The following is a 14,156-nucleotide window of genomic DNA, read 5'->3' on the forward strand; positions in this document are numbered from 1 at the left end:
TCATTTAGCCGATCTGTTGAGTTTTTTATTATACAATTTTATGTTTCATGTCTGTTTCATTCTTTTTCAAATCACTTTTGGAGATTTAGTTCTTGCTCAATTTTGTGACCCCTTTCTAATTTTTTCAAATATTTTATATATGGCTTTTAAATTCCTTGTCTGATATTCAATATATGTAGTTCTTATGTTATTATATAATATAATTATATTATATAATATATTATATATTATATAATATAATATATATAACATATTATATTATAATATATATTATATATATTATTTATATAATATATTATATATAATATATAATAATATAATATATAATATATTATATCATATTATAAATTATATTATATTATAATATTATAATAATATTATATTATATATTATTATTATATATTATTATATATATTATATATTATTATATATTATTATATTATAATGTTATATTATATTATAATAATATAATATATTATTATAATATAATGTTATATTGTATTATAATAATATGTTATATTGTATTATAATAATATAATGTTATATTGTATTTTAATAATATGTTATATTGTATTATAATAATATAATATATTGTAGTATAATAATATAATATTATAATATTATATTATAATAACATTAGATTATTATATTGTATTATTATAACATAATATAATATTATAATATTATATTATAACATTAGATTATTATATTGTATTATTATAATATAATATAATATAATATAATAATATTTAATTGTATTATAATATAATATAATATAATTATATTTAATTGTATTATTATAATATAATATTATATTATAATTATATTATATTATATTATTATATTGTATTATTATAATATATTATATATTATATTATAATAATATATAATATATTTTATATTACATTATAATAATATGAATATATTATTATATTACATTATAAAATATAGAATATATTATTATATTACATTATAAAATATAGAATATATTATTATATTACATTATAAAATGTAGAATATATTATTATATTATATTATAAAACGTAGAATATATTATTATATTATATTATAAAACGTAGAATATATTATTATATTATATTATAAAACATAGAATATATTATTATATTATATTATAAAACATAGAATATATTATTATATTATATTATAAAACATAGAATATATTATTATATTATATTATAAAACATAGAATATATTATTATATTATATTATAAAACATAGAATATATTATTATATTATATTATAAAACATAGAATGTATTATTATATTATATTATAAAACATAGAATGTATTTTTATATTATATTATAAAACATAGAATGTATTATTATATTATATTATAAAATATAGAATATATAATATATTATATTATAAAATATAATATATAATATATTATATTATAAAACATAATATGTAATATATTATATTATAAAACATAATATGTAATATATTATATTATAAAACATAATATGTAATATATTATATTATAAAATATAATATGTAATATATTATATTATAAAATATAATATGTAATATATTATATTATAAAATATAATATATTATATGTTATATTATAACATATAATATATTATATGTTATATTATAAAATATAATATATTATTATATTATAAAATATATAATATATAATATATTATATTATAAAATATATATATTATATATTATAAAATATAATATATTATTATATTATAAAATATAATATATTATTATATTATAAAATATATAATATATAATATATTATATTATAAAATATATATATTATATATATTATAAAATATAATATATTATATATTATATATTATATTATAAAATATATTTTATATTATAAAATACAATATATTATATTTTATAATATAATATATAATATATTATATATTTTATATTATATATATTATAAAATATATAATATATTATTATATTTTAAAATAATAATATATTATTATATTATGAAATATAGAATATATTATATATTATATTATACAATATAGAATATATTAAATATAATATATATTAATAATTATATTACAATATATAATATTATATTATAATATTATATTATATATATTATATTATGTAGTGATTATATTAGGTCCAATGTATGTGTGGTTTCTGCTGACTCTTACTCATGGCGTTGTGTTTATTTTGGGTTTGATGAACCTTATTGTGAGTTAATACTTGAGAGCATGCATTGAGGATCTCCCTCAGAGAGGATCTGCAATGTTCTACTTGGGATCCAGGGGAGTTACTTGACCCGATACCGTTCATGTTCCCTTTCAGGGTCTCAGTTTGGCCTGAGAGTCTCAGCTCACTGCCCCTACCTTGCTGCTATTCCACGGCTACTCCCTTGCAGTGCTGATAGTGGCAGGTGTTTCAGGGTATCAGTTTGGCCTGAGAGTCTCAGCTCACTGCGCCTACCTTGCTGCTATTCCACGGCTACTCCCTTGCAGTGCTGATAGTGGCAGATGCTTTCAGGGTATCTAGCTTTCCTTCTGTAGCAGCCAATCTTATTTGGTGTCTCTCATATCTGTCATACCCTATAAACCCAAGAGGTCTATTTTTTATGCATGATCTAGTTGTTTTGTAGAGGGAAGTTCCCTTAGAAAATTGTACTTCTTCATTTTGATTCAAGGGACTTTTCACTATCCAACATTTTCTAGTATAATTAGTTGTTTATTGTTTCATAGTCAGTTTACCTTAGTGGAATGTAAACTTCCTGAGGACAGGGACTTTGGTTTGCTGGTATATCTCCAGTGACTGGAATATAATGCTTAGTACATAATAGAGCCTGGAACTTAATAAATATTTCTTGAATATTAAAATGAATGAATCCCATCTATAAATTCATGTGTATCAGGTATTACATCAGGTTCTCTAGATACAAAGATGAACCTGACAAAATGTCTTTCATAGAGGTACTTACTAGAATTAGTGTTGAAAGTAATTAGATATGAAAGTAAATAAATTATACAAAGTACTATGGTCTCAATGTCTTTGACTCCCCAAATTTACGTGTTGAAACCTAGTCCCCAATTTGATAGTATTAAGTGGGGGGCCCCTTTGGAGGTAATTGACACATGAGATGAGGGTGGAGCCCTCACTAATGGAATTAATGTTCCTAAAAGAGTCCCGAGGGAGCCTATTCTCCCCTTCTACCATGTGAAGACACATAGAACGCACCATCCGTGAGGAATGACCCCTCACCATACACCAGATCTGCTGGCACCTCAGTCTTGAGCATCCCAGCCTCTAGAACTGTGAGCAGTAAATTTCTGTTGTGTATCAGTGCCCCATCCAATGTATTTTGTTCTAGCATCTTGAAAAGACTAAGTACTGTAGTGCACACACAAGCACACACATATGAATAAATAAGATAATATCAAGGCATATACAGCTATCTATATCCAGAGCCTATATGTCATGTTCAGTAGTTCTTACCTCATTATGTAAGTTATTATAAGTCATATCTAGGGAAAGCAATATGATTGATTTTATTCTTTGGATACAGTCTGGCAGAGAGTGGTGGGTGATCAGAGCAAACATGACTGAAGGCAGGGAAAGAAGATAAGAGATTACTGCAGTTCGTGCTTCATCTATTCAAAAAGGTAGGGTTTTGTTTTGTTTTGTTTTTTAAGTGCCGGCGATAAATCAGGCACCTTTCTAGGCACTGAGGAAATACCTATGAATAAGACAATTAAGGTCCTGCTGTCACAAAACTTATATTCTGGTTGACTAAAACTAAATAAGTAAATGAATTAACACATAGATAATTTTTTTTCTCTCTCTCTCTCTCTTTCTTTCTCTCTCAATAGGGTCTCACTCTGTTGCCCAGGCTGGAGTGCAGTGGCATGGTCTCAGCTCACTGCAACCTCCACCTTCTGGGTTCAAGCAATTCTCCTGCCTCAGCTTCCAGAGTAACTGGAATTATAGGCACCTGCCACCATGCCTGGCAAATTTTTGTATTTTTTGATGGAGATGGGGTTTCACTATGTTGGCCAGGCTGGTCTCACACTCCTGACTTCAAGTGATCCACCAGCTTTGGCCTCTCAAAGTGCTGGGATTACAGGTGTGAGAACACATAGATAATTTCAGACAGTAGTAGGTTTTGTAAAGGAAGCAGAACCAGGGTTGTTGGAAACAGAGCTGTCAGTGGGGCAGGGTAGTAGCTACCCAAGGAAGGCCTCTTGGAAGAGGCAGCATATGAACAGAGACCTGAACGACAAGAAGGAGGCAAGAACATTTTGGGCAGAGAGAATGGCAAGTGCAACCCTATGTTTTGTGCTTTCAAGGATCAGAAAGTAGACCGGTGTACCTGGCACCAAAGTGATAGAAGAGCATTTGTGGAGTCTGGAGAAGTAGGCAGGCGTCAGACCACCTAGGTCCTTATAGGCCATGGTAAGGAGTTTAGATGTTGTTCAAAGGGCAATGGGAAGCTGCCGGAGGATCTGGAGCGGGTGGGGAGGGGGGGCATAATACTACTTAAATCTTTTTTTTTTTTTTTTTGAGATGGAGTCTCGCTCTGTCACCCAGGCTGGAGTGCAGTGGCGCGATCTCGGCTCACTGCAAGCTCCGCCTTCCGGGTTCACACCATTCTCCTTCCTCAGCCTCCCAGGTATCTGGGACTACAAGCGCCCACCACCACACCCGGCTAATTTTTTTTTATATTTTTAGTAGAGACGGGGTTTCACCATGTTAGCCAGGATGGTCTCGATCTCCTGACCTCATGATCCACCCGCCTCAGCCTCCCAAAGTGCTGGAATTACAGGCATGAGCCACCACGCCCGGCCTCTACTTAAATCTTCAAAAGTTTATTCATGTGACTGCTCTTTGAAGAAAGGTCAGCAGTAGTCCAGGAAAGAAGTGTATGAACTACTAGATTGGGCAAGATATGAAGAGGCCTGGGCTCAGGCACGGAGACTATCCAGGCTGACCTCTCCCCTTCCTGGACTTAAGTTCTTCTATAGCTTATTTGCCTCTGAATCCCTAATGCAACCTAGTGCCTGGTACACAAAGGAGATGAAGAGCACTTCAAAAAGTGCTTGAGTGCACAAATGGCTACCAGAGGATTCTGTTCTTAGATGGCATCAGCTGGTAAACTCAGTTACTTGAAGGATAATGTTAAGCTGTGTGCTCAGTTACAATGTGGGTCAGTTAAATTTAGAGATGCTCCTTGGTCACAAATCATGGTTACATTGTAATCATGGCAATTAGGGTAACATTATTATTTGTTTTTGTTTTTGTTTTTTTGAGACAGAGTCTCCCTCTGTTACCCAGGCTGGAGTGCTGTGGCATGGTCTTGGCTCACTGCAACCTCCACCTCCCAGGTTCAAGCGATTCTCCTGCCTCAGCCTCCCAAGTAGCTGGGATTACAGGCACACGCCACCATGCATGGCTAATTTTTGTGTTTTTAGTAGAGACGGGGTTTTGCCATGTTGGCTAGGCTGGTCTAGAACTCCAGACCTCAGTTTATCTGCCCACCTTGGCCTTCCAAAGTGCTGGGATTACAGCATGAGCCACCATGCCCGGCCCATTATTTGTTTTGCAAACGCCTTTTGCCACAGCAAGTCTGGGTAATTCTGTGTATACAATCCAGTTCAAATCTTGTCACCACTACTAGAAATTAATTGCAAAGAAATATGCACTGTGTTTTTTTTGCCAGTAACATTATCATCACATACAAGAAGATAACGTATGTTTGAGAATTTTTATTGCTAATAAGTATCAGGCTTTAGAGATGATTTCATTTAGAATTGCCAATGGAATATTCTATTTATGTAAAGAAAACTAGTCTCATTTAAAAAAAAAATATTTCCAGGAAACAACTACTCCTCTAGAGAAGTAGGAGTATAAAATTCTAGTTAAGAATATGGCTTTGGAGACAAACATGGCTGAGTTTGAGTACTAACACTGCCACTCTTGGGTAAGGAATTTCCTAAATTTTGATTTTTGGAAGATAATTCCTGTGTCCAGAGTTGTTGTGGAGACTGAAAAAGATAATACCACTTCTTTAGGCTTCTCAGCATCTAAACTCTTTCTGTGTTATAGAATTCCCCATTTATGGGTAATGGATGGGACAAAGATCCTTCTACTTTGTAGATGTTGAAAGTGCTTAATACTTATTTTCTTGGGTACTTTATTTTCCTTGCAATGAGGACAGATCCGTGTAACCTTGGGCTTCATCATTCAGCTGTAATAAAACCAAATTATGATGCAGGAACTAATGGCATAGGAGGGAAGGATCTGGGAGCACTCTCTAAAGGCAGCAGGGGTGGTTGCAGCAGTGACGACCAGTTGCGTTCTTGGTACAGAAGTAACATCAGTGTGGGCAGCATTAACTGCATTAAAACTGGTTCTTGGTGCAGAAGTGGCATCAGTGCAAGGTGTACCATCTAGTGCTTGGTGACAATGATGGTAGTTTCCTCATTGGCCCAGTTCTGTGGCATTACTCCTGGAAATTCAGCCAAAAGCCTGTTTCTCCAGGCTGCCCAAGCAAGTCTACGAGCATTGATTAAGCTCTTCTACAGTGTAGTCAGCTGGAGTTAGCTTCGGTTGCTGGAACCAAGAACTCTGGTTGATTTGAATTTTACACCTGTGCTCCCAGCACAGTGACTAAAAGAGAATACTCAATAAGTGTGGCTATTAGTAGCAGTATTTATAACAACATATTCCTAACTTCACCTGTAAAATGTCAAATTTTATAATAACTTTTAGTGAATTTAATCCAAATTTAAGAGCTATATTTAATCTTGTCTTTATTGGTTCATCTCTTTGAAATCTATTTATATTCTGAATTATACCTTAATAATATAAGATTATTTCCTAGACTGTAACATTCTTGAAAGCAGAGATTGTCTTTTTCGCAAATGAATTATTTCCTGGCATAGAGCCTGACACAGGTGGACCCTTAGTAAATATTTGTGGAGGAAGTACATGGAGAGGTAATTGATGATAAAGAAGTGCCATCTCAGGACCGTGGCTGGCAGACCTCTTAGGCAGACCTCTAAGTTGGCATTATCTCAGTGAGGTAGTTTGGTCCAGGATTGGTTTTCAGATCTATAAACCTAGAAACTTAATATTACACTTTAGCCAAAGGTGATCAGATCACTCTCTTGGACATAGACTCAGACTAAGCAAACTCAGAAGAGACAGATGTATAAGATATAGTTATTTTTGCTAAGAAATATAACTTTGGGGTGTTCTGGAATGCTGCTCACTTACTCATTTAATTACTATTGATTTTGATAAGTGTTTAATATGTGTCAGCTACTATTATGTAGCTGTATAAACAGTGAACAAAATAGACAAGATTGCTGCTGTCATGCAATTTGCACAGCTGTGTCAACAAAGAAATATTTAATTGTAGATAGTGGTAACTGTCATAAAGAAAAATATAGCAGGATAAGGTGATGAAAATTGTTGGGAAGAAGTGTGTACTATTTTAAATTGGATAACCAGGGAATATGCCCCTCAGAAGGTTACATTTAAGCTGAAACCTGAATGAAGTGGAGGAGACTGTAGCAGGTAGGGAAAATATTACATGCAAAGGCTCTAAAGTGCAGAAATAATTTGGGGGTTGGGGAGGTGTTGAAGAATAAAAAGTAGGCCAGTGGCCGGGTGCGGTGGCTCACGCTTGTAATCCCAACACTTTGGGAAGCCAAGGTGGGCAATCACTTGTGGCCAGGAGTTCGAGACCAGCCTGGCCAACATGATGAAATCCTGTCCCTATGAAAAACACAAAAATTAGCCAGGCGTGGTGGCACATGCCTGTAATCCCAGCTACTGGGGAGGCTGAGGCACGAGAATCACTTGAACCCAGGAAGCAGAAGTTGCAGTGAGCCGAGATCACGCCACTGCACTCCAGCCTGGGTGACAGAGCAAGACTCCATCTAAAAACAAAAAAAAAAAAAAAAAAAAAGTAGACCAGTGTGGTAGGCAGCCTCTAAAATGACTCCCAGTGAATTCTGGGAGAGTAAAATTCCCTCCCCTAGAGTGTGGACTGGATTTAGTCACTAGCCTCCAATGAATAGAATGCTGTAGAGGTGAAGAAATGTCACTGCCAATGTTAGGTTAAAAATGTTGGCTTCTGTCTTGAGCATTTTTTTTCTCTCTTGTTTTCTTGCTGTGCAGAAAAAGATTAACATAGCAGAACCGAGACTGCTATCCTTAGAAATGCCAGCTTGTAAGGTTGGCCATTGGCTGGCATCTGGGAACTTGACAGGTAAATAGGTCCCTATGCTAATATAACTCTCCCTAAATGATGAGGGAGGCTCACTATGCCTAGACTGTTTGTGCAAACAATATAGCTTATGCTGAATACCCGCTTTCTTCCCAGAAATCTGGAATTTTGGCATGAGTGACGCACAGGGTGCTTGTGTGACTAGCCTATGACAAGACCTTTGGTTGCTGAGTTTTAATAGGCTTCTTTGGACAGAAGTATCACACAAACGTTTCTGCATTTTTGCTGCTGGGAGAAGAATGTGATCTGTGTGAGCTCTTGTGGAATGTGAGAGCATAAGAGAGCCTGCAAATGGATCTGTGCAGACTCTGCTGGGGCCTGCTTCCTTTATAATCTGGCTGTTTATCTTTACTATACTGCTTTAATAAATCCTAGTGTGAGTGCAACTTATGAGGAGTCCTATGAGTCCTTCTAGCTCATTTCTTAATGTGGGGGTGGTCCTGGGGACCCCAGACACACTTACTCTGATGAAGCAAGCTGCCACAAGCCATCCTGTGGAGTGGTCCACATGGCAAGGAACTGAGGGAGGCCTCTGGCCTACAGCCAGCAAGAGGGAGCTGAGGCATTCAGTCCAATGGCCATATGGAAAAAAGGTCCACTTAAGTGAGCTTGGAAGTGAGTCCTCCCCCTGTTGGGCCTTCAGATGAGACTGCAGTCATGGCCAACACCTGGTCTGCAGCCCTGTGAGAGACTTCGAGCCAGAGGCACTGCCTAAACTGGGCCTGGATTCCTGGCCTATAGAAACTGTGAGAGAATAAGTGTTTGTTGCTTTTAGCCTGTAAGTTGAGGAGTAATTTGTTATGCAGCAATAGGTAACTAATACAACCAACAGGGCTAGAAAATAGGGGGTAACGGGAGTGTGATAGGTGGTGGCCACAGAGTGGTAGACAGGGCCCAGATCATATACGACCTTGAAGTTTATGGTAAGGATTTGGATTTTCTTCCATTGAAGGATTTGGAATAGGGAAATCTGGTTAGCACATTGTCTTCTTTAGACCACAGGTTTTCAACCCTGGCTGCATTTTAGAACCACTCAGGGAGCTTTTTAAAAATACCTATGCCAGGCCCCACCCTCAGAGATTCTGGCTCCATTGGTCCTGGGAGAGGCTCCAGTGTTATTATTTTTTAAAAGCTCCCCAGGTAATTCTGATGGACAGCTCCAGCTGAGAATGAGTTGTGCTTTAGGGTAGCAAACCTATGTGGAAAACCAGAGAGGATTGCTCAGAACAAAGGGAGAGAGTCACATATTTTCAATACTGAATTATTACATTAAATTAAGCAGGCCTGATATATCTAAGATGGCGTGCTCTTCTGTGTTCAGTGCTGGAGAAATAGTCACAATTGCTAACCCCTGGATTTTCCCTTTCTGCGATAACTGTCATCCATCTGTTCTTTTCACACAAGGTACCAGACTGTGGATTCAGCTTTAATTTTAAAGATACCAACACAGTCATACAAATATAAATCTTTGGCCTTCAACTCTTTTGATAAATTCCAACCAGTGGCGACCGAAAGAGTCTTTTGCCCTACATTTCCCCAAAAAGAGGAACAAAATTAATTTTTTTTTTTTTGAGACCGTGTCTTACTGTGTTGCCCAAGCTGGAGTGCAGTGGCGTGACCTAGGCTCACTGCAACCTCCATCTACTGGGCTCAAGTGATCCTCCTGCCTCAGCCTCCCGAGTAGCCGGGACCGCAGATGCACACCACTACGCCTGGCTAATTTTTTTGTGTTTTTGGTAGAAACGGGGTTTTACCATGTTGTTCAGGGTAGTCTTGAACTCCTGAGCTCAAGCAATTCGCCTGCCTCGGCCTCCCAAAGTGCTGGGATTACAGGTGTGAGCCACTACACCTGGCCATATCTTTAGCCTACTTAGCTCTCTTCTAAAATGACCAGATCTAATAATCTATATTACGTGAATCTATAATCAATATATGCATACAAGAACAAATTAAAAGACACGTGAATGCTTCAAAGAATCTCAGTTTCTTGCAACTTCAAACCCCATAGTGAGAAGTGTAAGTATTAACATACCAAAACAGAACAAAACAAACATTTTCATGAAACTACAATTTTGGACTTTTGTGTGTATTATATTTGTGATCAGTTATCTTTTATATTTTTGGCTAAAGAAATGTGTCTAGGCCGGACATGGTGGCTTATACCTGTAATCCCAGCACTTTGGGAGGTAGAGGCAAGAGAATCGCTTGAGCTCAGGAGGTTGAGGCTGCAGTGAGGTGTGTTCATGCCACTGCACTCCAGCCTAGGTGATAGAGTGAGCAAGACCTTGTCTCAAAATAAAAAAAAGAAAAAGAAATTCATCTGAATCTTAGATTTTGATCAACACACTAACATTCTTGACTGAAATATAATTTAAAATGTTAATGACATTTAATTCAGTTGCAATGTAAATGTAAACATCTTGATTTGTAAGGTTTAATATTAAAATCTTCATAGCTTTTTGAGGTGGAGAAGAAGATAATTATGTTTGCTTCTCCTTCCCTGTCAGTTTGGGGCCTGACTGGAAAGGAGATTCACTTGGGGAAAGTGCTGATCATGGTCTTGGGGCTGGAGGAGTGAGGGAGTACCCTTACACTCATATTGAAAAGAAACAAAAATGGCATGTTCAAAAGCATGAAAGCCCAATCACTCATTCACTCAACAAACATATTGAGTGCATTGTATGCCAGGTGCCCTTCTAGGTGCTAGGGATATCGCAGCAAGCAATTTATACAAGCTCCCTATTTATGAAATTTCTTTATAGTGGGAGGTCGTGAACTGTCAGATAATAAACAAATGTCAGGTAGTAATAGGTGCTGTTATTATAATAAAACAACATGATGTAATTGGAAAATGGGACAGGATAGAGGATGTCACTTCTGTTCATTTGAACGGTCTGTTAGATATCAAATTTACTTTAGAAGAAAACTATTTGACCCACAGTGTTCCAAGTATTTTTTAATTGCCTATTTTTATTATTTGGGAGATTTCACATAACAATCTGGATTTTTGTCTTCTCTTGAAAAATCAGATGATTATGCCGAACAGGTATTTCTGCATGACAACAGTGTTCTTTCAATAGGACATGTCATCTCCTCTTCTTCATAATCCCTCCTTTCCTAACAGAACAGTTTCCCTCATTTACAAGATCTGCCTGGCTTCTGAATTCTGAAGAATTATCAACTTCTGGGCTAGTAAAAGAATAAGGGCCAAGATAGAGTGTGCAATAGGATTCAAGGCATGCAGAAAGCCATGAGCCAAGGAGCCGAGGGGAGCAGGCATAGATACCTGTGTAGACGTCCGAGATCACGTTTTGCTTGGTACCAATATGGCAATATGGGCTTGTAATGGCATACAGAGTCCTTTTTATTTTGAGGCAAGGTCTTTCTTTGTCACCCAGACTGGAGCGCATTGGCCAGAACACAGCTCACTGCAGCCACCACTTCTCGGGCTCCAGTGATTCTCCCGCCTGAGCCCCTCAGGTAACTGAGACTATGGGCACACACCACCATGCCTGGCTAATTTTTGTATTTTTTGTAGTGACAGGATTTTGCCATGCTGCCCAGGCTGATCTCCAACCCCTGAGCTCAAGCAATCCACCCACTTGGCCTCCCAAAGTGTTGGATTACAGGCATAAGCCACCATGTCCAGCCCAGAGTCTATTTTTTGAAAGTGTCCAGAGTGGACTAGAAACTTTAGTATGATGGAATAAAGCAATGAACCAGTGGTCAGGGTCTGAGCTAAATAGCTATATAGTTTTACATGGTCACATGTTTTTACATGACTATATGTTTTTCTAAAATTTGCAAAAGTAGGATAACTTCAGATTTCCCATCTATTAGACATTCCCCAATGTCAGATGGCATTGAAATGGCAGTGGGCATTTTAAGAATCCAGCTAAAGAAAGTTGAGTTGGGAATATGCCACATTTACTGCAATTTGGAAAACCATTTTGGAATGTTCCAGTACAACTAGCTAGAAATTATTGACTGCTAGTTTGGAAACACGTGAAGGGTGCTTTCTTTTATTAACTTTAAATTTAGTTACTAAAGAATTGAGAAAAAATTCTGATTAAAAACAGTAATGGAATATGAAACAAAAGACATACAGGAGAACAGTACAGTCAATGGAGATTATTCTGACACTGAGAGGCAAATGGCAGCAATTTTTTTTTCAGAGCATAACAAAAGCAGTAACTCAAAAAAAAGGAAGAGACAAGGTTATTGGATTGTTGGATACTCCAACCTGTGAAGAAGAGTTGATCACATGGAAAACAATGTAAATTTCTCACTGATTTGACATATGTGTGGTTACTATGTATTGCCTTTTTGACTGCTTTTTGAAAAATAGATGAAGGCCCTTTAAATAATTTTTGCTTGCCAGCTGGCACTGAAGCTTTGCGAATAGAGGACGCTGGAGAGGCATTGCAGGAGGAAACGGGTTTGCTTCCTGGTTGCGATGGGCTTGGATAGGTTCCTGCAGCACACAAGATTTCAGCTTATGCCTTCTCTAGCATCAGACTCCTGCAGTGTATAAGGTTTCTCCAGCACGGGCTCCTGCAGTGCTTGCAGCTTCTCCAGGGCCCAGCCTCTGCAGCACACAGGAGCCTGCAGCTTCCCCTGGCAGTCCCTTAGGCAGTTGTGTGAGAGACCTCTCCATCATCAGCTTTCACCAGCACTCCACAGGGCAGTTTCCTGGCAAGTTCCACTGCTGAGCACCACACCAGCCTCTCTGCATATCTGCAAGTCAATGTCTGTTCTCAGTCCTGGTTGTGGAGGAGGAGGTCTTGGTGGCTCTATCTTAGCCTTGGGGATAGTAGCTGCTCCTGTTATCTGTGATTTCTGTATTTTCTTGGTTCGTTCTCTTTACTTCTTTTTATTAAACTTTATCTATTATCTATCAAATTACTGTGTGATTTTTCTCTCCCATTTGCACGCAGACTGATACAGCATGAAATTCCAATATCTATGAATATAACACAAATTTACTATATATAAATACGAGAATATTGATGACAAACTGGTTAATGGCTGTCGTTAACTTAAAGAGTATTTAAAATTAGCCAAAAAACATACAAATGCCTCAAGAAGTTTACAGCTCATACATGAAAGAAACTTGATAGAGGTTTTTCCAAATTTGACCATTTTTAGGATTTGACAATCCTAAAAATTTATAAAGCCTTACAAATAAGAATTATAAAACTAAAATAAATTTTTCTAAACTATAATAAAAAACAAACTTTGATCCACTATGCTGGAGGAAAGACCAAATTGCCTTTCAATTCTCTTCAATTAGGAAATATTATGAAATTATCACATGAAGATGTGATTGAAGAGTATGCAGTCAAAAAAGGCAGGAAAGAATAATAGAGGTGTGTCAAGCAATATATTAATAATAGTGTTATGATATTTTCTAGATTTTGTAATGTTTATGGTGTTTGTCAGCTTTTTAAAATGTGTAATGTGGCTAGGTGTGTTACAGGAAAGCAGTCGTGATCCAGACCCCAAGAGAAGGTTCTTGGATCTCACACAAGAAAGGATTCAGGGCAAGTCCACAGTGCAAAGCAAAAACAAGTTTATTGAGAGAGTAAAGTGGTCAAAGTACAGCTACTCCATAGACAGAGTAGGGCCTTCCCGAAAGTAAGAGGAGGAACACATCCACCCTTTGTACAATACTTGTTTATATATGGGATAAAAAAAGGTCATGGGGAGATGTGCTGTGCTACAAGGGTTTGTGATAAAGGGTTAATTTTCTTAATTACTGTATTTTGCAAGAATCGATATCATTATCTTTAAATCAAAATTAGGAATGCATCTGTTCTCAAGCTATCAGGATATCTATCGGGTCCCTCCCAAGTCTGTTTAGTAAACATTATCAAGCTGTTCCTTAA

General features: G+C 36.1%; 1 protein-coding gene across 2 annotated transcripts in view; it reads left to right on the forward strand.

Annotated features, from left to right (window-relative positions):
• LOC109029067 (large ribosomal subunit protein eL21-like) overlaps window positions 1-8,669 on the forward strand; it is a 124,941-nt gene extending 116,272 nt beyond the window's left edge. The window contains exons 4-5 of one of the 2 annotated variants that reach the window (XR_010129369.1): window positions 3,541-3,637; window positions 8,365-8,669. The gene's annotated coding sequence lies outside the window, so the exon portion shown is untranslated. Of the gene's footprint in view, window positions 1-3,540; window positions 3,638-8,364 lie in introns of those variants that run through there. The other variant, XR_008670630.2, reaches the window with a different exon arrangement.
• The last annotated feature ends 5,487 nt before the right edge of the window (window positions 8,670-14,156 follow it).

Source organism: Gorilla gorilla, chromosome 10, assembly GCF_029281585.2.
Source record: "Gorilla gorilla gorilla isolate KB3781 chromosome 10, NHGRI_mGorGor1-v2.1_pri, whole genome shotgun sequence".
NCBI lineage: Eukaryota > Metazoa > Chordata > Mammalia > Primates > Hominidae > Gorilla > Gorilla gorilla.